General features: G+C 39.1%; 1 long non-coding RNA gene across 1 annotated transcript; it reads right to left on the bottom strand.

Annotated features, from left to right (window-relative positions):
* Nucleotides 1-11,722: 11,722 nt before the first annotated feature.
* Nucleotides 11,723-12,437, bottom strand: LOC149567067 (uncharacterized). Its single transcript, XR_016361601.1, has 4 exons — nt 12,355-12,437; nt 12,177-12,266; nt 12,013-12,078; nt 11,723-11,926 (listed from the first exon to the last, which is right to left on the bottom strand). It is a non-coding gene; the product is annotated as an uncharacterized LOC149567067 (long non-coding RNA).
* Between the last annotated feature and the right edge of the window lie 5,691 nt (nt 12,438-18,128).

Below are 18,128 nucleotides of genomic sequence, written 5' to 3'. Positions count from 1 at the left end.
TAAGGTGTTAAAATCCTCTAACAAAGTGAGACCTAACAGTCTTTTTAAGCCTTTAACAGGGCAGACCTTTCACAAGGTAGATCATGTTTCATGGTCAAAACATTGTAACCTTCATTGGATACACTTTATTATGATAGCAATGAAGATTTGTAGGTGTCATCCCCAACCCAGTTTTACCTTTTCATTAGAGAGTTTCTAGGTAATCATATCTGGTGTCATATTTGTAAGATTGCTTATGTGTTTACATGATTTAGATGTATATTCTTTACATGTTATTTCAGTTTACCCATTGAATGTATGAGATGGATGTGTGGTGAAATTTTTTATGGGTCTAATTTTAAACTATCGATTCACAACCCCACCCCTCAAAAGTTTACCTTGCATATTGTAATTTTGACATCATGAAGTCTATTTGCAGTATGAGTAAACTCCTCTTTCTTTGTGTTCTCCAATTCCTTCTTCAAATCAAGGATTTTCTTTGTAGTTAACTCCTCTTTTTTCTTCACATTCTTCAATTCCTTATTCATATTGTGGATTGTGTTACTATTTTTAGTTTCTCTAGACTCTATTGTCTTTGCATTCTCCAATTCCTTCTTCAAATCAAGGATTATCTTTTTAGTTGACTCCTCTTTTTTCTTCATATTCTCCAATTGTTTTTTCAAATTGTGGAATGTGTTTGCACTAGACTCCTCTTTTTCCTTCTCATTCCCCAATTTCTTCTACAAATTATCAATTATCATTGCATTAGACTCCTCATTTCTCTTTTCATTCTCCAATGCCATCTTCAAATTATGGATTGTATTTTCAGTAGAGGAGTACTTTTTCCTTTCATTCTCCAATTCAATCTTCAAATTATTATTTTCCTTAACAATAGAGTCCAGGTCAGTTTTTAATTTATTGTTTACTTGTGGACTACTCTCTACAGACTTGAACAATTGTGCAGTAGAGGTTTTTTCATGTTCAAATATATGTTTGAACTCATCCAATTCTTTAGTCATATTTTTTAGTTGTTTATTTATCTTTTCTTGCTGGACAATTGTCTTTGTAGAAGAAGAATTCTTTATGGGTAAGTGCACAAAGTTGTGGTGCCAAAAGGGGGGTATAAGTGGACACCTTTTTCCTGAAATCAGAAAATTCTGGACTTCAACAAGAATTTGAAGATAGTTACGCTCAAAATTTTAAGATATGACAAAAACAAAAGTCGTAGTCCTTTGAATCTAGTTTCTAAACTACTAAATTTTTTTCAAAATGGTTTAGTTTTAGGTCCTCAAAAAAGGGGGCCACAGAAAGTGGTACTGTTTATTCCAAAAAAACATAACATAGTACAAAGTGTGGCCCCCCTAAAATTTTAACTTTTTATTTGAAATTCTTTAATCGCTTTGGTCAAAAGTTACCTAACACTATGTAGTTTATCCCAGATTTTTCGGGTAATTTTATAATGTGTATTTTTTTTTAATGAATTTTTAAATTAGACCCATCCCAAAAATGTGAAATATCTGTGTGCTCCCCCTAGAAATGATTGAAAACTAATCTAAAATCAAAACTTCTTTTTTTCAAAGTGTGTAGAATGGAGTCTAGTTTCTAAAAAACTAAGTTGTTACAAAATTCGATGAATGAGCTAAAATCTATAGCCCAATTAGTACATGGTGGTTTTTGACAAAAAATGAACATACATTCAAAATAAATCATAGATGAAAGACTTAAAATAGTTCAAATTAAAAATAAATTATATGGTTAGATAGCTAACATAGAGACCTATAATGTTATGTAACCTAATCTTATCGATACCCAACCACGAAGAATCTTGAAGGGGAGCACACAAGAAAAATCAATCATTTTTTGTATGTTTGCTGGAAAACATGTCTCAGACCTATTTATAAACTCCAAACCTTTGGGTTGGATCTCCAAGGCAAAACCAAGCCTTAGGCTTGGTTTTAATGCAAAGCTTTGAATAGCGCATGCGCCCTATTAAAACGCTATTGAATTTGAGGTAGTGCTCACGCGCTATAGTGCGCACGCACTATTGAGACCTAAATTGCAAATCAAAACCAAGAGAGAGCTGGGGGGGTGGGGCGAGCGAATGGCTATTTGTGTGTGTGAGAGAGATAGAGAGAAAGTAGGGGATGGGAGAGGGGAGAGAGGAAGTGAGAAAGAGTAGGGGTGGCAGAGAGAGTATAGGATAGGAGATAGAGGAAATGTGAGAGAGTAGGGGTGGCAAAGAGAGTACAAGATGCAAGAGAGAGGAAGTGAGAGAGAGAGAGAGTATGGGATGGGGGAGAGAGATTGAAAGTAGGGGATGGGAGAGAGAGGAAGTGTGAGAGAGATTACAAGTTGGGAGAGAGAGATTAAGAGTAGGGGATGGGGGAGAGAGAGAGAGTAGGTGGTGGGAGACGGAGTGGGAGAGGAAGAGTGAGAGAGGAGGATGGGAGTGCATGTGTGTGAAAGAGAGAGAGTAGGGAATGGGAGAGGGGGAAGATAGAGTAGCTTGAGAGAGAGTAGGGGATGGAAGAGAGAGTAGGGGATGGAAGAGAGAGTAGGCGATGGGAGAGGGAGTGGGAGAGGGAGAGAGAGGGGGGGGATGGAAATGTGTGTAAGAGAGAAAGAGAGAGAGTGTGAAAATGTGAGAGAGGGTAGGGGGTAGCAGAGAGAGAGTAGAGAGGGAGAGAGTGAGAGAGAGAGAAAGAGAGTGAGAGAGAGTGAGAGTAGGCAGTGGGAGAGGGAGAGCGAGTGAGAGAAAAAGTAGAGGATGGGAGAGGAGAGAGGGGGGATGGGTGTGTGTGAAAGAGAGAGAGTAGGGAATAAGAGAGGGGAGAGAGAGATAGAGAGAGTAGGGGATGGGATAGAAAGAGAGTAGGCAATGGCAGAGGGAGTGGGAGAGGGAGAGAGAGGGTGGATGGAGGAGAAAGAGATTAGGCAATGGTAGAGGGAGTGGGAGACGGAGAGAGAGAGGGGGGATGGAAGTGTGTGTAAGAGAGAAAGTAGGGGATGGGAGAGAGTGTGAGAGAGAGTAGGGGTGGCAAAGAGAGAGAGTGAGATTAGGGGATGGGAGAGAGAGGGAGAGAGAGAGAGAGAGAGAGAGAGAGAGAGTAGGCGATGGGAGAGGGAGTGGGAGGGAGAGGGAGAGGGGGAATGGAAGTGTGTAAGAGAGATAGAGTTGGGGATGGGAGAGAGTAGGCAATGGGAGAGGGAGTGAGAGAGAGAGAGGGGGGGAATGGGAATGTGTATAAGAGAGATAGAGTAGGGGATGGGAGAGAGTGTGAGAGTTTGAGAGAGAGTAGGGGGTGGTAGAGAGAGCTTGTACAGGATGGGGGTGAGAGAGAGAGAGAGAGTATGAGAGAGAGTAGGGGATGGAAGAGAGAGAGTGAGAGTAGGGGATGGGAGAGAGAAAGTAAAGAGGGAAAGAGAGTACTTGAGAGAGAGAGAGATAGTAGGTGGTGCAAGAGGGAGTGGGAGAGGGAGAGAGAGGGGGGATGGGAGTGTGTGTGACAAATCTAGAGAGTAGGGGATGGGAGAGGAGAGAGAGAGGGGGGGTGGGAGTGTGTGTCTATGAAAGAGAGAGAGTAGGGGATGGGAGAGGGGAGAGAGAGAGTAGGGGATGGGGGAGAGGGAGTGGGAGAGGGAGAGAGAGAGAGAGGGGGAATGGGAATGTGTGTAAGAGAGACAGAGTAGGGGATGGGAGAGAGTGTGAGAGTGTGAGAGAGAGTAGGTGGTGGTAGAGAGAGCTCGTATGGGATGGGAGAGAGAGAGTGAGATTAGGGGATGGGAGTGTGAGAGAGAGTAGGGGATGAGAGAGAGAGAGTGAGAGTAAGGGATGGGATGGGAGAGAGAGAGAGAGTAGAGAGGGAGAGAGAGAACTTGAGAGAGAGAGATCTAGTAGGCAGTAGGAGAGGGAAAGGGAGAGAGATAGGGGGGATGGGAGTGTGCATGACAGATGTAGAGAGTGGGGGATGGGAGAGAAGAGAGTGGGGGGATAAGAGTGTGTGTGTCTGTGAAAGAGAGAGAGTAGGGGATGGGAGAGAGTGTGAGAGTGTGAGAGAGAGTAGGGGGTGGAAGAGAGAGAGTACGAGATGGGAGAGACAGAGTGAAAGGATGGGAGAGATAGAGTGAAAGGATGGGAGAGAGTGAGAGAGAGAGTAGGGGGCGGTAGAGAGAGAGTATGGGATGGGAGAGACAGAGTGAAAGGATGGGAGAGAGTGTGAGAGAGAGTAGGCGATGGGAGAGAGTGTGAGAGAGAGTTGGGAACGGGAGAGAGAGAGAGTAAGAGTAGGGGATGGGAGAGAGAGAGTAGAGAGGGAGAGAGAGAACTTGAGAGAGAGAAATAGTAGGTGACCTGGGAGAGGGAGTGGGAGAGGAGGAGAGAGAGGGATGGGAGTGCCTGTGACAAATCTAGAGAGTAGGGGATGGGAGAGAAGAGAGAGGGGGGATGGGAGTGTGAGTGTGTGTGTTTGTGAAAGAGAGAGAGTAGGGGATAGGAGAGAGTGTGAGAGTGTGAGAGAGAGTAGGGGGTGGAAAAGAGAGAGTACGAGATGGGAGAGACAGAGTGAAAGGATGGGAGAGAGTGTGAGAGAGAGTAGGGGATGGGAGAGAGTGTGAGAGAGAGTTTGGAATGGGAGAGAGAGAGAGTAAGATTAGGGGATGGGAGAGAGAGTAGAGAGAGAACTTGAGAGAGAGAAATAGTAGGTGACCTGGGAGAGGGAGTGGGAGAGGAGGAGAGAGAGGGATGGGAGTGCCTGTGACAAATCTAGAGAGTAGGGGATGGGAGAGAAGAGAGAGGGGGGATGGGAGTGTGAGTGTGTGTGTCTGTGTCTGTGAAAGAGTGAGAGAGTATGGGATAGGAGAGAGTGTGAGAGTGTGAGAGAGAGTAGGGGGTGGAAAAGAGAGAGTACAAGATGGGAGAGACAGAGTGAAAGGATGGGAAAGAGTGTGAGAGAGAGTAGGAGGTGACAGAGAGAGAGAGAGAGAGAGTACGAGATGAGAGAGACAGAGTGAAAGGATGAGAGAGAGTGTCAGAGAGAGTAGGGGATGGGAGAGAGTGTGAGAGAGAGTTGGGGATTGGAGAGAGAGAGAGAGTAAGAGTAGGGGATGGGAGAGAGAGAGAGAGAGTAGAGAGGGAGAGAGAGAGAGATAGTAGGTGGTGGGAGAGGGAGTGGGAGAGGAGGAGAGAGAGGGATGGGAGTGCGTGTGAGCGATCTAGAGAGTAAGGGATGGGAGAGGGGAGAGAGAGAGGGGGATGCGAGTGTGTATCTGCAAAAGAGAGAGTTTAGGGGATGGGAGAGGGGAGAGAGAGTAGCGGATGGGAGTGTGTGTAAGAGAGAGTAGGGGATGGGAGAGAGTGTGAGAGAGAGTAGGAGGTGGCAGAGAGAGAGAGAGAGTAAGAAGTGGGAGAGGGAGGATGGGAATGTGTGTGAGAGATCTAAAGAGTAAAGGATGGGAGAGGGGAGAGAGAGTAGGAAGAGAGAGAGAGTAGGGAGAGAGAGAGAGTAGGGAGGGTGGAGAGTGATGTGTTCTAATATAGTGCGTACACGCTATAGCGCATACGCGCTATGTGAAACACCTAAAAATAGTCAACAAGCAACTTTGGGGCCCGTTTCATTCATTCTCTGCTTTTATTTTGTTCTGCACTCTGTTATCCCGACAGAAATCACAGGTTTCAACATAGCAAACATTCTTTCAAAGTGGCAAACACTATTTCAAGCTAACAAACACTATTTCAAGGCGGAAAACACTTTTGGAAGCTAACAAACACCAAATTCAATCATTGGATACATGATTTGAAGACTTTTTGAATATTCCTTGTATAGAAAAGGTTAGTGCAATCTATTTTAAATATTGTTTGTTGATATATAGATACAAATTTGATTATAATTTGACAAGTTGTTTAATATATAGTGAATTCATTGAAATTTGTATGTTTCAATGAAATGTTATTTCGAAATGGTTAGAAATTTGACAAGTCATTTTATATATATATTGTGTATTCATTCAAATAATTATAATTTTTTATGTATTTGAATAATTTTTAATTTACACATTTTAAGTAATTCAAATGTTTGAATAATTTGACATGTAGAAATCATCATCATGCCAAGGAAGAAACCAAAAAATCAAACAAATGAAAATAGGGAGAGAGATTTGGCAATTAAAAGAGATCAAATGAAATTACTACGTGAGCAAAGAAAATTGCAAAGCAATAATGAAGAATTGACTTTCGAAGATGATCAAGAACCACCGATACCAAGAAACAAAGAGGAAGAATTGGAAAGACAAAGAGAACGAATGAGACTGTTACGCTCAAGAAGACAATTGAATAGTGAAGCTACACCATCTTCTAATGTTGGAGTCATATCGTCCGCTACACCATCTTCCAATGTTGAAGTCATATCGTCCTCTCATGTTGAAGAGACACCGATTTGTAGATTCGACGATATACACACTCCATCATGTCATGTTGAAGGCACAACATCAACACATCAAGTAGGTGATATTCCATCTTTTGCATCTTATTGCCAAGGCACATCATCTTCGGTTCAAGGTACGCAATACACTCAACCTTATGTTGATGTTCAAAATGTTGAGAGAATTGAAGAGATTATAACACCTTCTAGAATTCGTTTTAGAAGACCAAAATATTTGATTGATATTGATAGTAACATTTTGAAATCAATGCCTGACAAGATTAGCAAGCGTACTTGTCAAAGAAAAGTTAATCGTATGTGGAGATTATTTTTTGATGAATTAAATATTACAGGTCAATGCCAATTATTTGTTGAAATGATGAGAAATTTAAAATTTAGGCCTATCATGAAGATTCTTGGGCTCCATTAGCTCCGAGTGGTCGAGTAAACCTTATCCCCAACCTCTTCCTGTCCCCTTCAGTGCTTGAACGTTCTCAGGCATGCTGAACCAGAATGTCCCTAAGGGTCACTAAATGCCACAGGGCTGCGATCTTTGACGGGGCATATCTCGAAGCTTGTGCAAGGTATGGATGCAATTCTAGTTCCTACAGGACCGTGTTGCGGAAACCTACAATAACCTCTCTCACTTTTTGGACATCACACTTCATTTTTTTTTTACAATGCCATCTCGGGTGATGCTGAAACTTGCAGTGTGGGCTAGTACAAAGTTGCCAACTGCCAAATCTCTCTCACCTTTCGTCGTGGGATCGAACTGTCTGCTCCGTTAGCTCTGAGTGGCCAGGTAAACCCTATCCCCAACCTCATCCTATCCCCTTTAGTGTTCGAATGTTCTCAGGCACACCAATCCAGAATGTCCCCAAGGGTCACTAAATGCCATAGGGCTGCGATCTTTGACGGGGCATATCTCAGAGCTTGTGTGAGGTATGGATGCGATTCTAGTTCCTACAGGACCATTTTGTGGAGACCTACAATAACCTCTCTTTCTTTTTGGAGATCACATTCTATTTTCATTTTACAATGCCATCTCGGGTGATGCTGAAACTTGTAGTGTAGGCCAGTTCAAAGTTGCCAACTGCCAAATCTCTCTCACCTTTCGTCGTGGGATCAAACTGTCTGCTTCATTAGCTCCGAGTGGTCGGGTAAACCCTATCCCCAACCTCGTCCTATCCTCTTCAGCGCTCAAACGTTCTCAGGCACGCCAATCCGAAATGTCCCCAAGGGTCACTAAATGCCATAGGGATGCGATCTTTGACAGGGCATATCTCGGAGCTTGTGTAAGGTATGGATGCAATTCTAGTTCCTACAGGACTGTGTTGCAGAGACCTACAATAACCTCTCTCACTTTTTGGAGATCACATTCTGTTTTCATTTTACAACACCATCTCAGGTGATGTTGAAACTTGTAGTGTTGGCCAGTTCAAAGTTGCCAACTGCCAAATCTCTCTCACCTTTCGTCATGGGATCAAACTATCTGCTCTGTTAGCTCCGGGTGGCCAGGTAAACCCTATCCCTAACCTCATCCTATCCCCTTTAGTGCTCGAACATTCTCAGGCACGCCAATCCAGAATGTCCCCAAGGGTTACTAAATGCCACAGGGCTGCGATCTTTGATGAGACATATCTCGGAGCTCGTGTGAGGTATGGTTGCGATTCTAGTTCCTATAGGACCGTGTTGCGGATACCTACAATAACCTCTCTCGCTTTTTGGAGATCACATTCTATTTTCATTTTACAACACCATCTCGGGTGATGCTGAAACTTGTAGTGTTGGCCAGTACAAAGTTGCCAACTGCCAAATCTCTCTCATCTTTCGTCGTGGGATCAAACTGTCTGCTCCATTAGCTCTGGGTGGCCGGGTAAAACCTATCCCCAACCTTGTCTTGTCCCCTTCAATGCTTGAATGTTCTCAGGCACGCCGAACCAGAATGTCCCTAAGGGTCACTAAATGCCACAGGGCTGCGATCTTTGACGGGGCATATCTCGGAGCTCGTGCCAGATATGGATGAGATTCCAATTCCTACAGGACTGTGTTGCATAGACATACAATAACCTCTCTCACTTTTTGGAGATCACATTCCATTTTCATTCTACAATGCCATCTCGGGTGATGCTGAAACTTGTAGTGTTGGCTAGTACAAAGTTGCCAACTGCCAAATCTCTCTCATCTTTCGTCGTGGGATCAAACTGTCTACTCCATTAGCTCCGAGTGGCCGAGTAAACATTATCCCCAACCTCTTCCTATCCCCTTCAGTGCTCGAACGTTCTCAGGCACGCTGAACCAGAATGTCCCTAAGGGTCACTAAATGCCACAGGGCTGCGATCTTTGACGGGGCATATCTCGGAGCTTGTGCGAGGTATGGATGTGATTCTAGTTCCTACAGGACCATGTTGCGAAGACCTACAATAACCTCTCTCACTTTTTGGAGATCACACTTCTTTTTTTTTTTACAATGCCATCTCGGGTGATGCTAAAACTTGCAGTGTGGGCCAGTACAAAGTTGCCAACTGCCAAATCTCTCTCAACTTTCGTCGTGGGATCGAACTGTCTGCTCTGTTAGCTCCGGGTGGCTGGGTAAACCCTATCCCCAACCTTTTCCTATCCCCTTCAGTGCTCAAACGTTCTCAGGTACGCCAATCCGAAATGTCCCCAAGGGTCACTAAATGCCATAGGGCTGCGATCTTTGACGGGGCATATCTCAGAGCTTATGCGAGGTATGGATGCGATTCTAGTTCCTACAGGACCATGTTGCGGAGACCTACAATAACCTCTCTCTCTTTTTGGAGATCACATTCTATTTTCATTTTACAATGCCATCTCGGGTGATGCTGAAACTTGCAGTGTGGGCCAGTTCAAAGTTGCCAACTGCCAAATCTCTCTCACCTTTCGTCGTGGGATCGAACTGTCTGCTCCGTTAGCTCTAGGTGGCTGGGTAAAACCTATCCCCAACCTCACCCTATCCCCTTCAGTGCTCGAACGTTCTCAGGCACGCCAATCTGAAATGTCCCCAAGGGTCACTAAATGCCATAGGGCTGCGATCTTTGACGGGGCATATCTCAGAGCTCGTGCGAGGTATGGATGGGATTCTAGTTCCTACAGGACTATGTTGCAGAGACCTACAATAACCTCTCTCACTTTTTGGAGATCACATTCCATTTTCATTCTACAATGCCATCTCGGGTGATGCTGAAACTTGTAGTGTTGGCCAGTACAAAGTTGCCAACTGCCAAATCTCTCTCATCTTTCGTCATGTGATCAAACTGTCTGCTCCATTAGCTCTGGGTGGCCGGGTAAACCCTATCCCCAACCTCTTCCTATCCCCTTCAGTGCTCAAACGTTCTCAGGCACGCTGAACCAGAATGTCCCTAAGGGTCACTAAATGCCACAAGGCTGCGATCTTTGACGGGGCATATCTATGGGCTGTCAATACTTCGACTATACTTTAAGTCAAGGATTATAAATATGTGAAAAAATGGAACTCTTTGTATTTTGAAGTACTGAGAAGATGGCCTTGCCCTTCCCCAGGAGTTTCAGAAATGGGAGACATTAGGTAAGAGAGTGAAAATGTTACTATCACTTAAACGCACATGATGCAATTGGAAATGCAAATTTTGATGGTAATCATTTTGTGATAAGGGAGAGACTAGGGATGATCATTGTTACTATCTCTTTAGTAGTGGAATTTTGTTTTCTCTTGAATTTGGTGGTGGGGGATCAGTGGTAAGACTCCTTGGATATTCCTTCTTATGATGTTAGTGACAAGTGTTGCTCTTTGAAAACACTTGTACAATCTTTTTTAAATTATTAGATAAAAACAGAGAATTGCAAGTATTAAACATGATTAGCCTTTAGTTCCTAGAAGATCTTTATTTCCCCATCAATGCATTTAGAAAGTTAAGTTTGAAGAAGATCATAAATAGAAAAAATTAGAGAAGCGATTTAAACATTTATATTGATTGGAAACATGTGAGTCTTGAGTTTCCTCTACCTTTTAAAGAACGTTCCTTAGCTAGCAGACCTAATTCCACATTCTATAAGACTATCATTGCACTAAAGATTTAGGAAACCAACTACTCTAAGATAAAGCTTCCCGGTCAATAATAATCTAGCCTATTGAGGTACATAATACTTCTCAATTAAACTTGTGTTAATTCAGTATTAATTTTGTAATTAACTACAATTTCAGTATCTGTGTATAGGGGGTGACTGAGAAAACTATTTGAGGTCCAATTTGAAAATATATTTGTAAGGATCTCGACCAAGGTTCACAACTTTGATGATTAATACATTCATTCAGGCCAGAACCTCACTACAAAAAAATAATATATAAGAAAGGTAGTGAATAACGTCATGTCTAGACCCAAATCAACCAATGAAAGTCAAATTAGCATAATGTGGAACAACAATATATGCATTGAGTGGGTTGTCATAAAAAAGCTTCATAATAAAATTCATGTCTAGAATTAAAAGACCTTAAAGAACATTTATGCTTGTAACACAAATGGCCATTCAAAACTGAATATGATTACAATATGTGAAATAGCATTACAAGAACTTGTAATGCTCTTGTGAACATCATGTTAATTCTTGTAAGAATCCCTAAGATGCTTGTTATACTCAAAATTTTGTTGAAATTGAATTAATTTTTATCCTGTCGGTTAATTGGCTTAGGGTGATATATGCTTCTTGGATGGAATAATGAGTTCATGATTAACTCTGTATTAAGATTCATAGCGTCTTCTAGTTATTTGCAAAGGAAATTTATAAATTACTTGCTAATGTCATATGGCTTGCTTGAGAAAGATGTTTGTGTTCTTATTGATGGGTACTAATGACTATCCACATTTAGTTCTTTAATATCCTATTTGACAAGCTTTCCATAGACATTTCTTTGCCATACTAAGTATTTTTGAAAACATATTTGAGTAGGACTATAGTAGATACTACCAGAAATAGCGTCTTTGCAGTTTTTGAGAAATACTAATAAAGCAAAAAAGAACATCTACTAGTTGGTAGACATAATGGCAACTCTCTAGCAATTGAATTTAATTTCATACATGCACATATCTAATTTAATGTCATACACGAACATATCTAATTTAACGTCATACATGAACAAACATATAATATAAAATGATAACCAATAATGTCATATACATTAACAAACACATAATATATTATGATAACCAATAATGCCGTATATGAACAAACATATCATACATTAACCAATAATGTCATACATCAAATATGTCATACATCAAATATAGAATGTCATATGTACATCAAATGTGTATCGAATATGTCTCTCAGATGCTTATATATATACATGGGAAAGGAAACAAGTCTCTATATATATGTATCAAATATCTCAACTACATCTTTTCCTTCCCACGAGGGGAAGGAAACAAGTCTCTCGACGTCCTCTGTCGTCGTGTGGAGGGAGACAGTGGAGATGACGGGGCCTTCCTGACACGCTCACTTGACCTCTTGTTGAGGCTCTTCTCTAGGTCCAACTAATACAAAGAAAGTAGATATGAATCAATATTTATTATACGTTGAAATCAAATATATGTACTCATAAAATCAATTATTTTCTTACCGCCAACAAATAGTCACTCTATAAGTCCACCTCAAATGCTCGTGGACGATCAGGCGTGACAAGACCCTACAACAATTCAATAAATAATCACTTATAAATAACATTAGAAATTTTGAGATTAACTATTATAAACAACAACTAAAACGAAGAAAATTCTTTCATACCTCCGTCAGTGGCTGTGAGCTAGCCACAGCTGCGGCCACTCCACTATCAACAGACTGTCGCAGATGAGGAGGTGTGTCCGACATCATGAGCTGCACATCATACAATACACGTTATATCTAACATGAAACATGGAATAAATATAATCAAATGAATTAAATTAACATGAAACAACTGTACCTGTGTGAAGCTCGTATGATGTCTCTGCTCTGCATCTGTGGTAAAGGTTGAGGGTCCTGTGGAGAACTGATGCACATGCATATTTTTTTTGGTCAATCCTTAATATGATTACGTAATAAATATATGTATTAATTAAAATGATTAAATTGATACATACCTCAGGACTCGTCGAAGGGACAAAAAATGGGCCTGGAGGATCACTGCTAGGCCCAAGGAACACTTTGACCCCAAATTTTGAACAATGTCAATAAATCCTAATTAATTAATCATTCACTATACATATGAAATGTGATCAAATTAGTAATTTACCTGTGTGTCAATGCCAAATGTCTCATTCAGGAACTAATCAGTGACAAGCCCATCATCTGCACCATCTCCGACATGAGTGCCAAATGTGCATAGGGATCCACATGAAGTGCACATGTGACCACGACGTATAGAAGGCTCCCCCTCAACTAATGGGCTCGTGGAATGGATGAGGGTCTGTGTCAAAGCATTAATGGTCCCTAGAGTGCTGGCCTCTACATGTTCCTTCACAACTGAAGGAATAATCACATGCTCACGCTGTGGATGGACCACGGGTGCCCTAACTACATTAGGGTCACGACGTGCTCCGGGCCTCTCAAATGATGACCCCCCACCTCTACCCTGGGAGTCTAACATATCAAAATAATTGGGGATCTCCCCAAGGACAAACTCACAATATAATTTCTTCAAAAAATACATGGGGACCTCGTGATTGTTGCAAGGAGGGGCATCAAAAACCATCCACCATCTATCCCAAAAATTATTTCTAATAGCATCATGTATGCACCAATGGATGGGGAATCGTTTAGTACCCTCTCTAACAGTATTTTGCTCACCGAGTTTTCTAAATAATGCACATATACTACTTTTTGGTATTTCCTTTTTTTTAACATCTTCATATGACAATTTATTTGCATAAAATCTTTTTTTTTCATCCCTCTTAGCCCGCCAAATATCTGACTAACCACTAACTGAGGCTATCTGAGTGTTAATGGATTCGAGGGATGATGCCAATTGAGCCCTCATTGGATTGGTTTGTCTGGATTCTTTCAACCGAGCAATGATTCCTTCTAATTCAGTTTTGCCTCTCTGTATTTCATTTCTTAGATTTTCTTGTGTGCCTGGTGGAGGTCTTGCAATTGGTTCGGGTTGTGGAATTTGTTCTTCTTGAGGAGGGTTTTGGTTTTGGGGTTCTTGAGGTTTTTGATGTTCTTGTGGATTTTCTGGTTGATTATGAACATTTCCTGATAAAAAATCAATTGAAATTCAAATAAATAAACAAATCTAAATGAAATTTGTAAAAATCCTACAAAAGAATATAAAAAACTTACAAAACAATATGAAAAATATATCAAACAATGCAAAGTTAGGTTTATATCACTTACGGCGTCGTCGTGGGTGCGCTTGTGGTCTTGGATTTCATCGACGAGGAGGCATTTTGGCAAATGGTGGTGCAAATGTTGAGTCTTCAACTCGCGTACGCGTTGCTCATTGTAGGAGTAAAAGAAAATGGTAATGAAAATGATGGGCTGTGGGTTTGCAGCCCATCATACATACTTTCTTTTTTTTTTAAAGTGCGTACGCGCTATAGTGCGTGCGCGCTATAGCGCGTACGCGCTGTTTAAAATAGGAAGAAAAAAAAAAATTTGTCACCTTTTTGGCACCACAACTCGGTGCATATGCCCTTATCTTGTTTTGGAATTATATCAACCTATTGTCTTTTTCTTTCTCCTTGGCCTTCACATTATCAAGGTTTTCCTATAACTTTTCTATTTTCTTTGCAAGCCTTTTGTTTTCCCTCTCCACTTTCAGAAGTGTAGAGTAGACCATTTTGTTGCTCTCTTTTGATATATTGATTTTGTCAATATTTTTCACTTTTGAGAAATCTATTTGAAGACTAGTAACTTGTACATCATTATGATTTATTAGATTTGCTATTGGATTATTATCTCTAAGTAAGGGCATAACATCCATGGAGTTCATCATTTTGGTGTTTGGATCATATGTTGGAAATATACTGTTACTAGATCCCTAATGTTCAGCAACTACATCACTTTTCAAAGTCTTCATAATGTTCCTATTTATTTTTCTTGTCTGATCAAACTTTGATGCAAATTCATTTAAACTAAATTTTGGGTTTATTGATACAATTGAGTATTTGAAAGGTGAATTATCAGTTGTATTGTTGTATGCTCCTACAACTCTAGTTACACTTACTCCACCTACAATTGTATTTTGGGGATTTCCAACATACGAAAGATGTCTGATTCCAAATCTTGGTGTTTTAGGACTATTTTCAAGGTTTTGTACATAAGCTACTAGTGCATACATTGGCAAAGTAACCACTAACATTTCTTGCATTGTAATTGTCATAATTTTTTACTTTTTTGCACAAGGTTCACCCATGCTAGTGCCAGTGGGATCAACTACAATTGGATTTAAAGATTTTAAAAATTTTGTGTTGGGATGACCTTCAAAAGAAGAAGTATAATTTTTTTTGCCCTTTCTCCGAGATGAATCCTCTTCAATCTCATTAAAGAGTCCAATGACTAGTTTACTTCCAGTTTTGGGTGGGTCTAGTACTGCAACTAGATTCCAAATCCCTTCACCACTTGCATCGATGGGCCCTATACCTACATAACCCTTTTTTTGTATCATATTTGCCCCTTTATTATACATTTGTTCAATAGAATCACTCATTTGAAGATTAATAATATGCTCGGTTGACCTAGTATCTTGAGTAGCCTAAATGTCTCTACCAGACTCGAGGTCCTTCTATCTTTGACTATCACTGTCATTGCAAGCACTAAATTCATATACTACAGTTAGATGCTCTTTATTATAATAATTGTTGAAATTTTCATCCTCCTCAATTTCCTCAAAACCTACTGAGGTCTTTGGTTCACCCAAATTTTGCCTTATTTTCCAAAAATCAATCATCTTGGTTTGACAACATAATTCAAATTTGCATGCCTCTTTAATTATTTTTGGCATAGAACTCTTAGAAGTTTGAGATGCTTTCTTGTAAAAATTTAAATATGTCAAAGGCTTTGATTTGTGTGACTCTAATATATGCAGTGTCATACAATTTGGGATGACAATTCTTGCATTGAAATATTATTCTCTATTGCATGTTTCTCTATCTCTTTCTTAACCTCATCCCAAGAATCCATGTTTTTTAATTTTTCTATCAATGACATCTCTTGATGTTGATATTTTCTTGTAGAGTTCCTATTAGAAATAAGTATTGTTTTTATTATGTTTAGTGGATCATAATTCCAGTGATTGACAACATCAAACTCAAAAAAATTTACCAATTTATTTGCCACTTTGAAAGCTTTTCTCTCAAATGTGAGGCCTCTAATTGCAAAAGGCAAGGAAGGAAATATCATTTTCTTTTGTTTTCCAATGGAAATTTCATCTGCATTCTCCATCTATCATACATATTCCAATGCAAAAAACCTTTGTGTAACATGCATTGGAAGTTTGCACAGTTCAAACACTGAACCATAAAACCTTAACATAGTGTAGTCTTCCATGAAGAACCAATCAGCCAATTGAATTTGACTTCCTAGTTGAATGCAACATTTACAAGACACATGCAATCTAGGCATTGAAGTGCCTAAGATTTTTTGGTAAATAGGTGTCAAAAAGAAGTCTACAAAATGTTTGTAGTTATTATTGTTAGCAGTCATCCTCATCTTATGTGTCCACTCATATACTGGACTTGGAGTCTCTAATTTCTTCTAGGTTTTCTCATCAAACTTATAGACTTCAATGTCAAGCTTGTTGTTCTCTATCTCAAATATTGTGTGATGTTTTGCTAAAAGAAGGTAGCACAAGTAACATGTGAACCTAAATCTCTTCATCTTGCTTGTACTTGTACTTTGTTTAATCATTAGTAATTGTTCTTGCATAGATTCAACAATGTGTTGAACATAGTTATATCTTACTTCTACCTTTTCAACTAACTGACCTCGATAATGGATATTATAAATCATTTCAAGAACATTGGCCCCCACTTCCCTGTTACTATCCAATCCCAAAAAAAATGATAACAAAGAAATAGTATTTTAACCCATGGCACAAAAATATCATACTAATAAGGAGGCTTATGGTCTATGTCTAGTGTAACAGTAACACTAGTATGATCAGTAGACAACTTTGAGTTTATTAAACTCTTAATATATGAATCTTGAAAAACTCTATCCAATTTTTCATAAGCCTGTGCTAGTTTATTCAATTCAATGCACTCGTTAAAGATTTCAAGTTTAAAACCCATCCCTAGGTCTAACAGAGTGAAAAACTCACTCTCAATTATGGATAAAATTTCCTCCTGGGTGTTTTGGTTTACAATTGCCTTTCTATTTTCATCATAATTCTAAGCACATAGCATTACAATTTCAAGGCAAGGGAATACTTTTGGTATAGCAAGGTTTGCTAATCTACTAACCAAAGCAACTAGTTTATTTGTATTTGCGCCAATATTTTTTTTTTATTTGAAATAATTTCTCCCCTTTTGTGGATCTTTCCACTTATTAAATAAAGAATGTCTAATTCCCATGATTTCCAAACTATGTGGATAACAGGATCAAAAATATCATGACATTCATCAGTAAAACCTAGGGTTTGTAGCACTTGCTTGAGTTCTATAATATCTTTCTTTTCCTTTATGCTTGCACTCATACTAGAGGTTTTTTACTTTATTTTTCTCATTCTTGCTACTGGTTATTACTGTTTACACAAAAATTTTCTTCAAGCCCTATTTTAAAAAATTGTAAAGTATAAACCTAAGACAGTAAGAATCAAGATTTCTATTGTTGCAATTGCACTGCAAAAAAAAAATTTTAAATTAAATACCCAGAATTAAGATTTGAGATTCGATGATACTAGTGCTAGCAAATACTTAGATAATTGGTGTTGTCTTGTGATACTCAAGTTTTAGACTTTCAGTCTTTAGAACAGAAAATGGAATTCAGTCAAAGTCTTTGAAAAGTTGAAATTTGAAAACCTATAGTATCGGACTCTCACAAACTCTAAACTTAATAGTCTAAAAACATAAAAGGTCAATAGTTAAAAGTTAAAACGTAAGTATTAAGTAATTAATGGTTTAAATTACTTAACTAATACTATGTACAATGTACATGTAAACAACATCAAGACTCAATAATGTACATAATTATAATAATAAAAAGTAATAATTAATTACATTAATATACAATGTACAATGTACATTTTAAATAAATTAAATAATAAAAATCGAACTTAATAATCGAAATAATTTTCAAGTAAACTTGTGTAATGTTATTGTTATTGTTGACAACGGTGATAACATTCTCAAAATTTACTCAAAATTCATCTTGGGTCATTGATCTATCTTTTAATCAATGGTCAAGACTTGGACATAACTATAAGAAAGAATCTTCAAGTACACATGTCCCTATTTTGGGTAGAAATATAATTTAACTTAAATCTTTTAAAATTTGGCCTGAAATAGAGTTGTGGTCATTGATCTATCATTCATTGGATGGTCCAGATCAATTCGTGAATCATTAAACATTTCGCATAACTAATATTAATTATTTAAATTATAGTTTATCTTATTGTTGCACAATGTAAATTAAAACTTAAATCACAAAGTGTAGTAACCAATTGCACACATTGTAACTAAATGATTTAGTTAAAACATACAAATCATTTGAATTTCTTGACAATTTTTGAAATCCCTAGTTTGGATTAGAATAAAA

The sequence above is a fragment of the Cupressus sempervirens genome, chromosome 3 (genome assembly GCF_028749045.1).
Source record: "Cupressus sempervirens isolate cs-2001-9-10 chromosome 3, ASM2874904v1, whole genome shotgun sequence".
Lineage (NCBI taxonomy): Eukaryota > Viridiplantae > Streptophyta > Pinopsida > Cupressales > Cupressaceae > Cupressus > Cupressus sempervirens.
The sequence above is the reverse complement of the archived record's forward strand: the minus strand, read 5'-3'. Positions and strand labels throughout refer to the sequence as shown.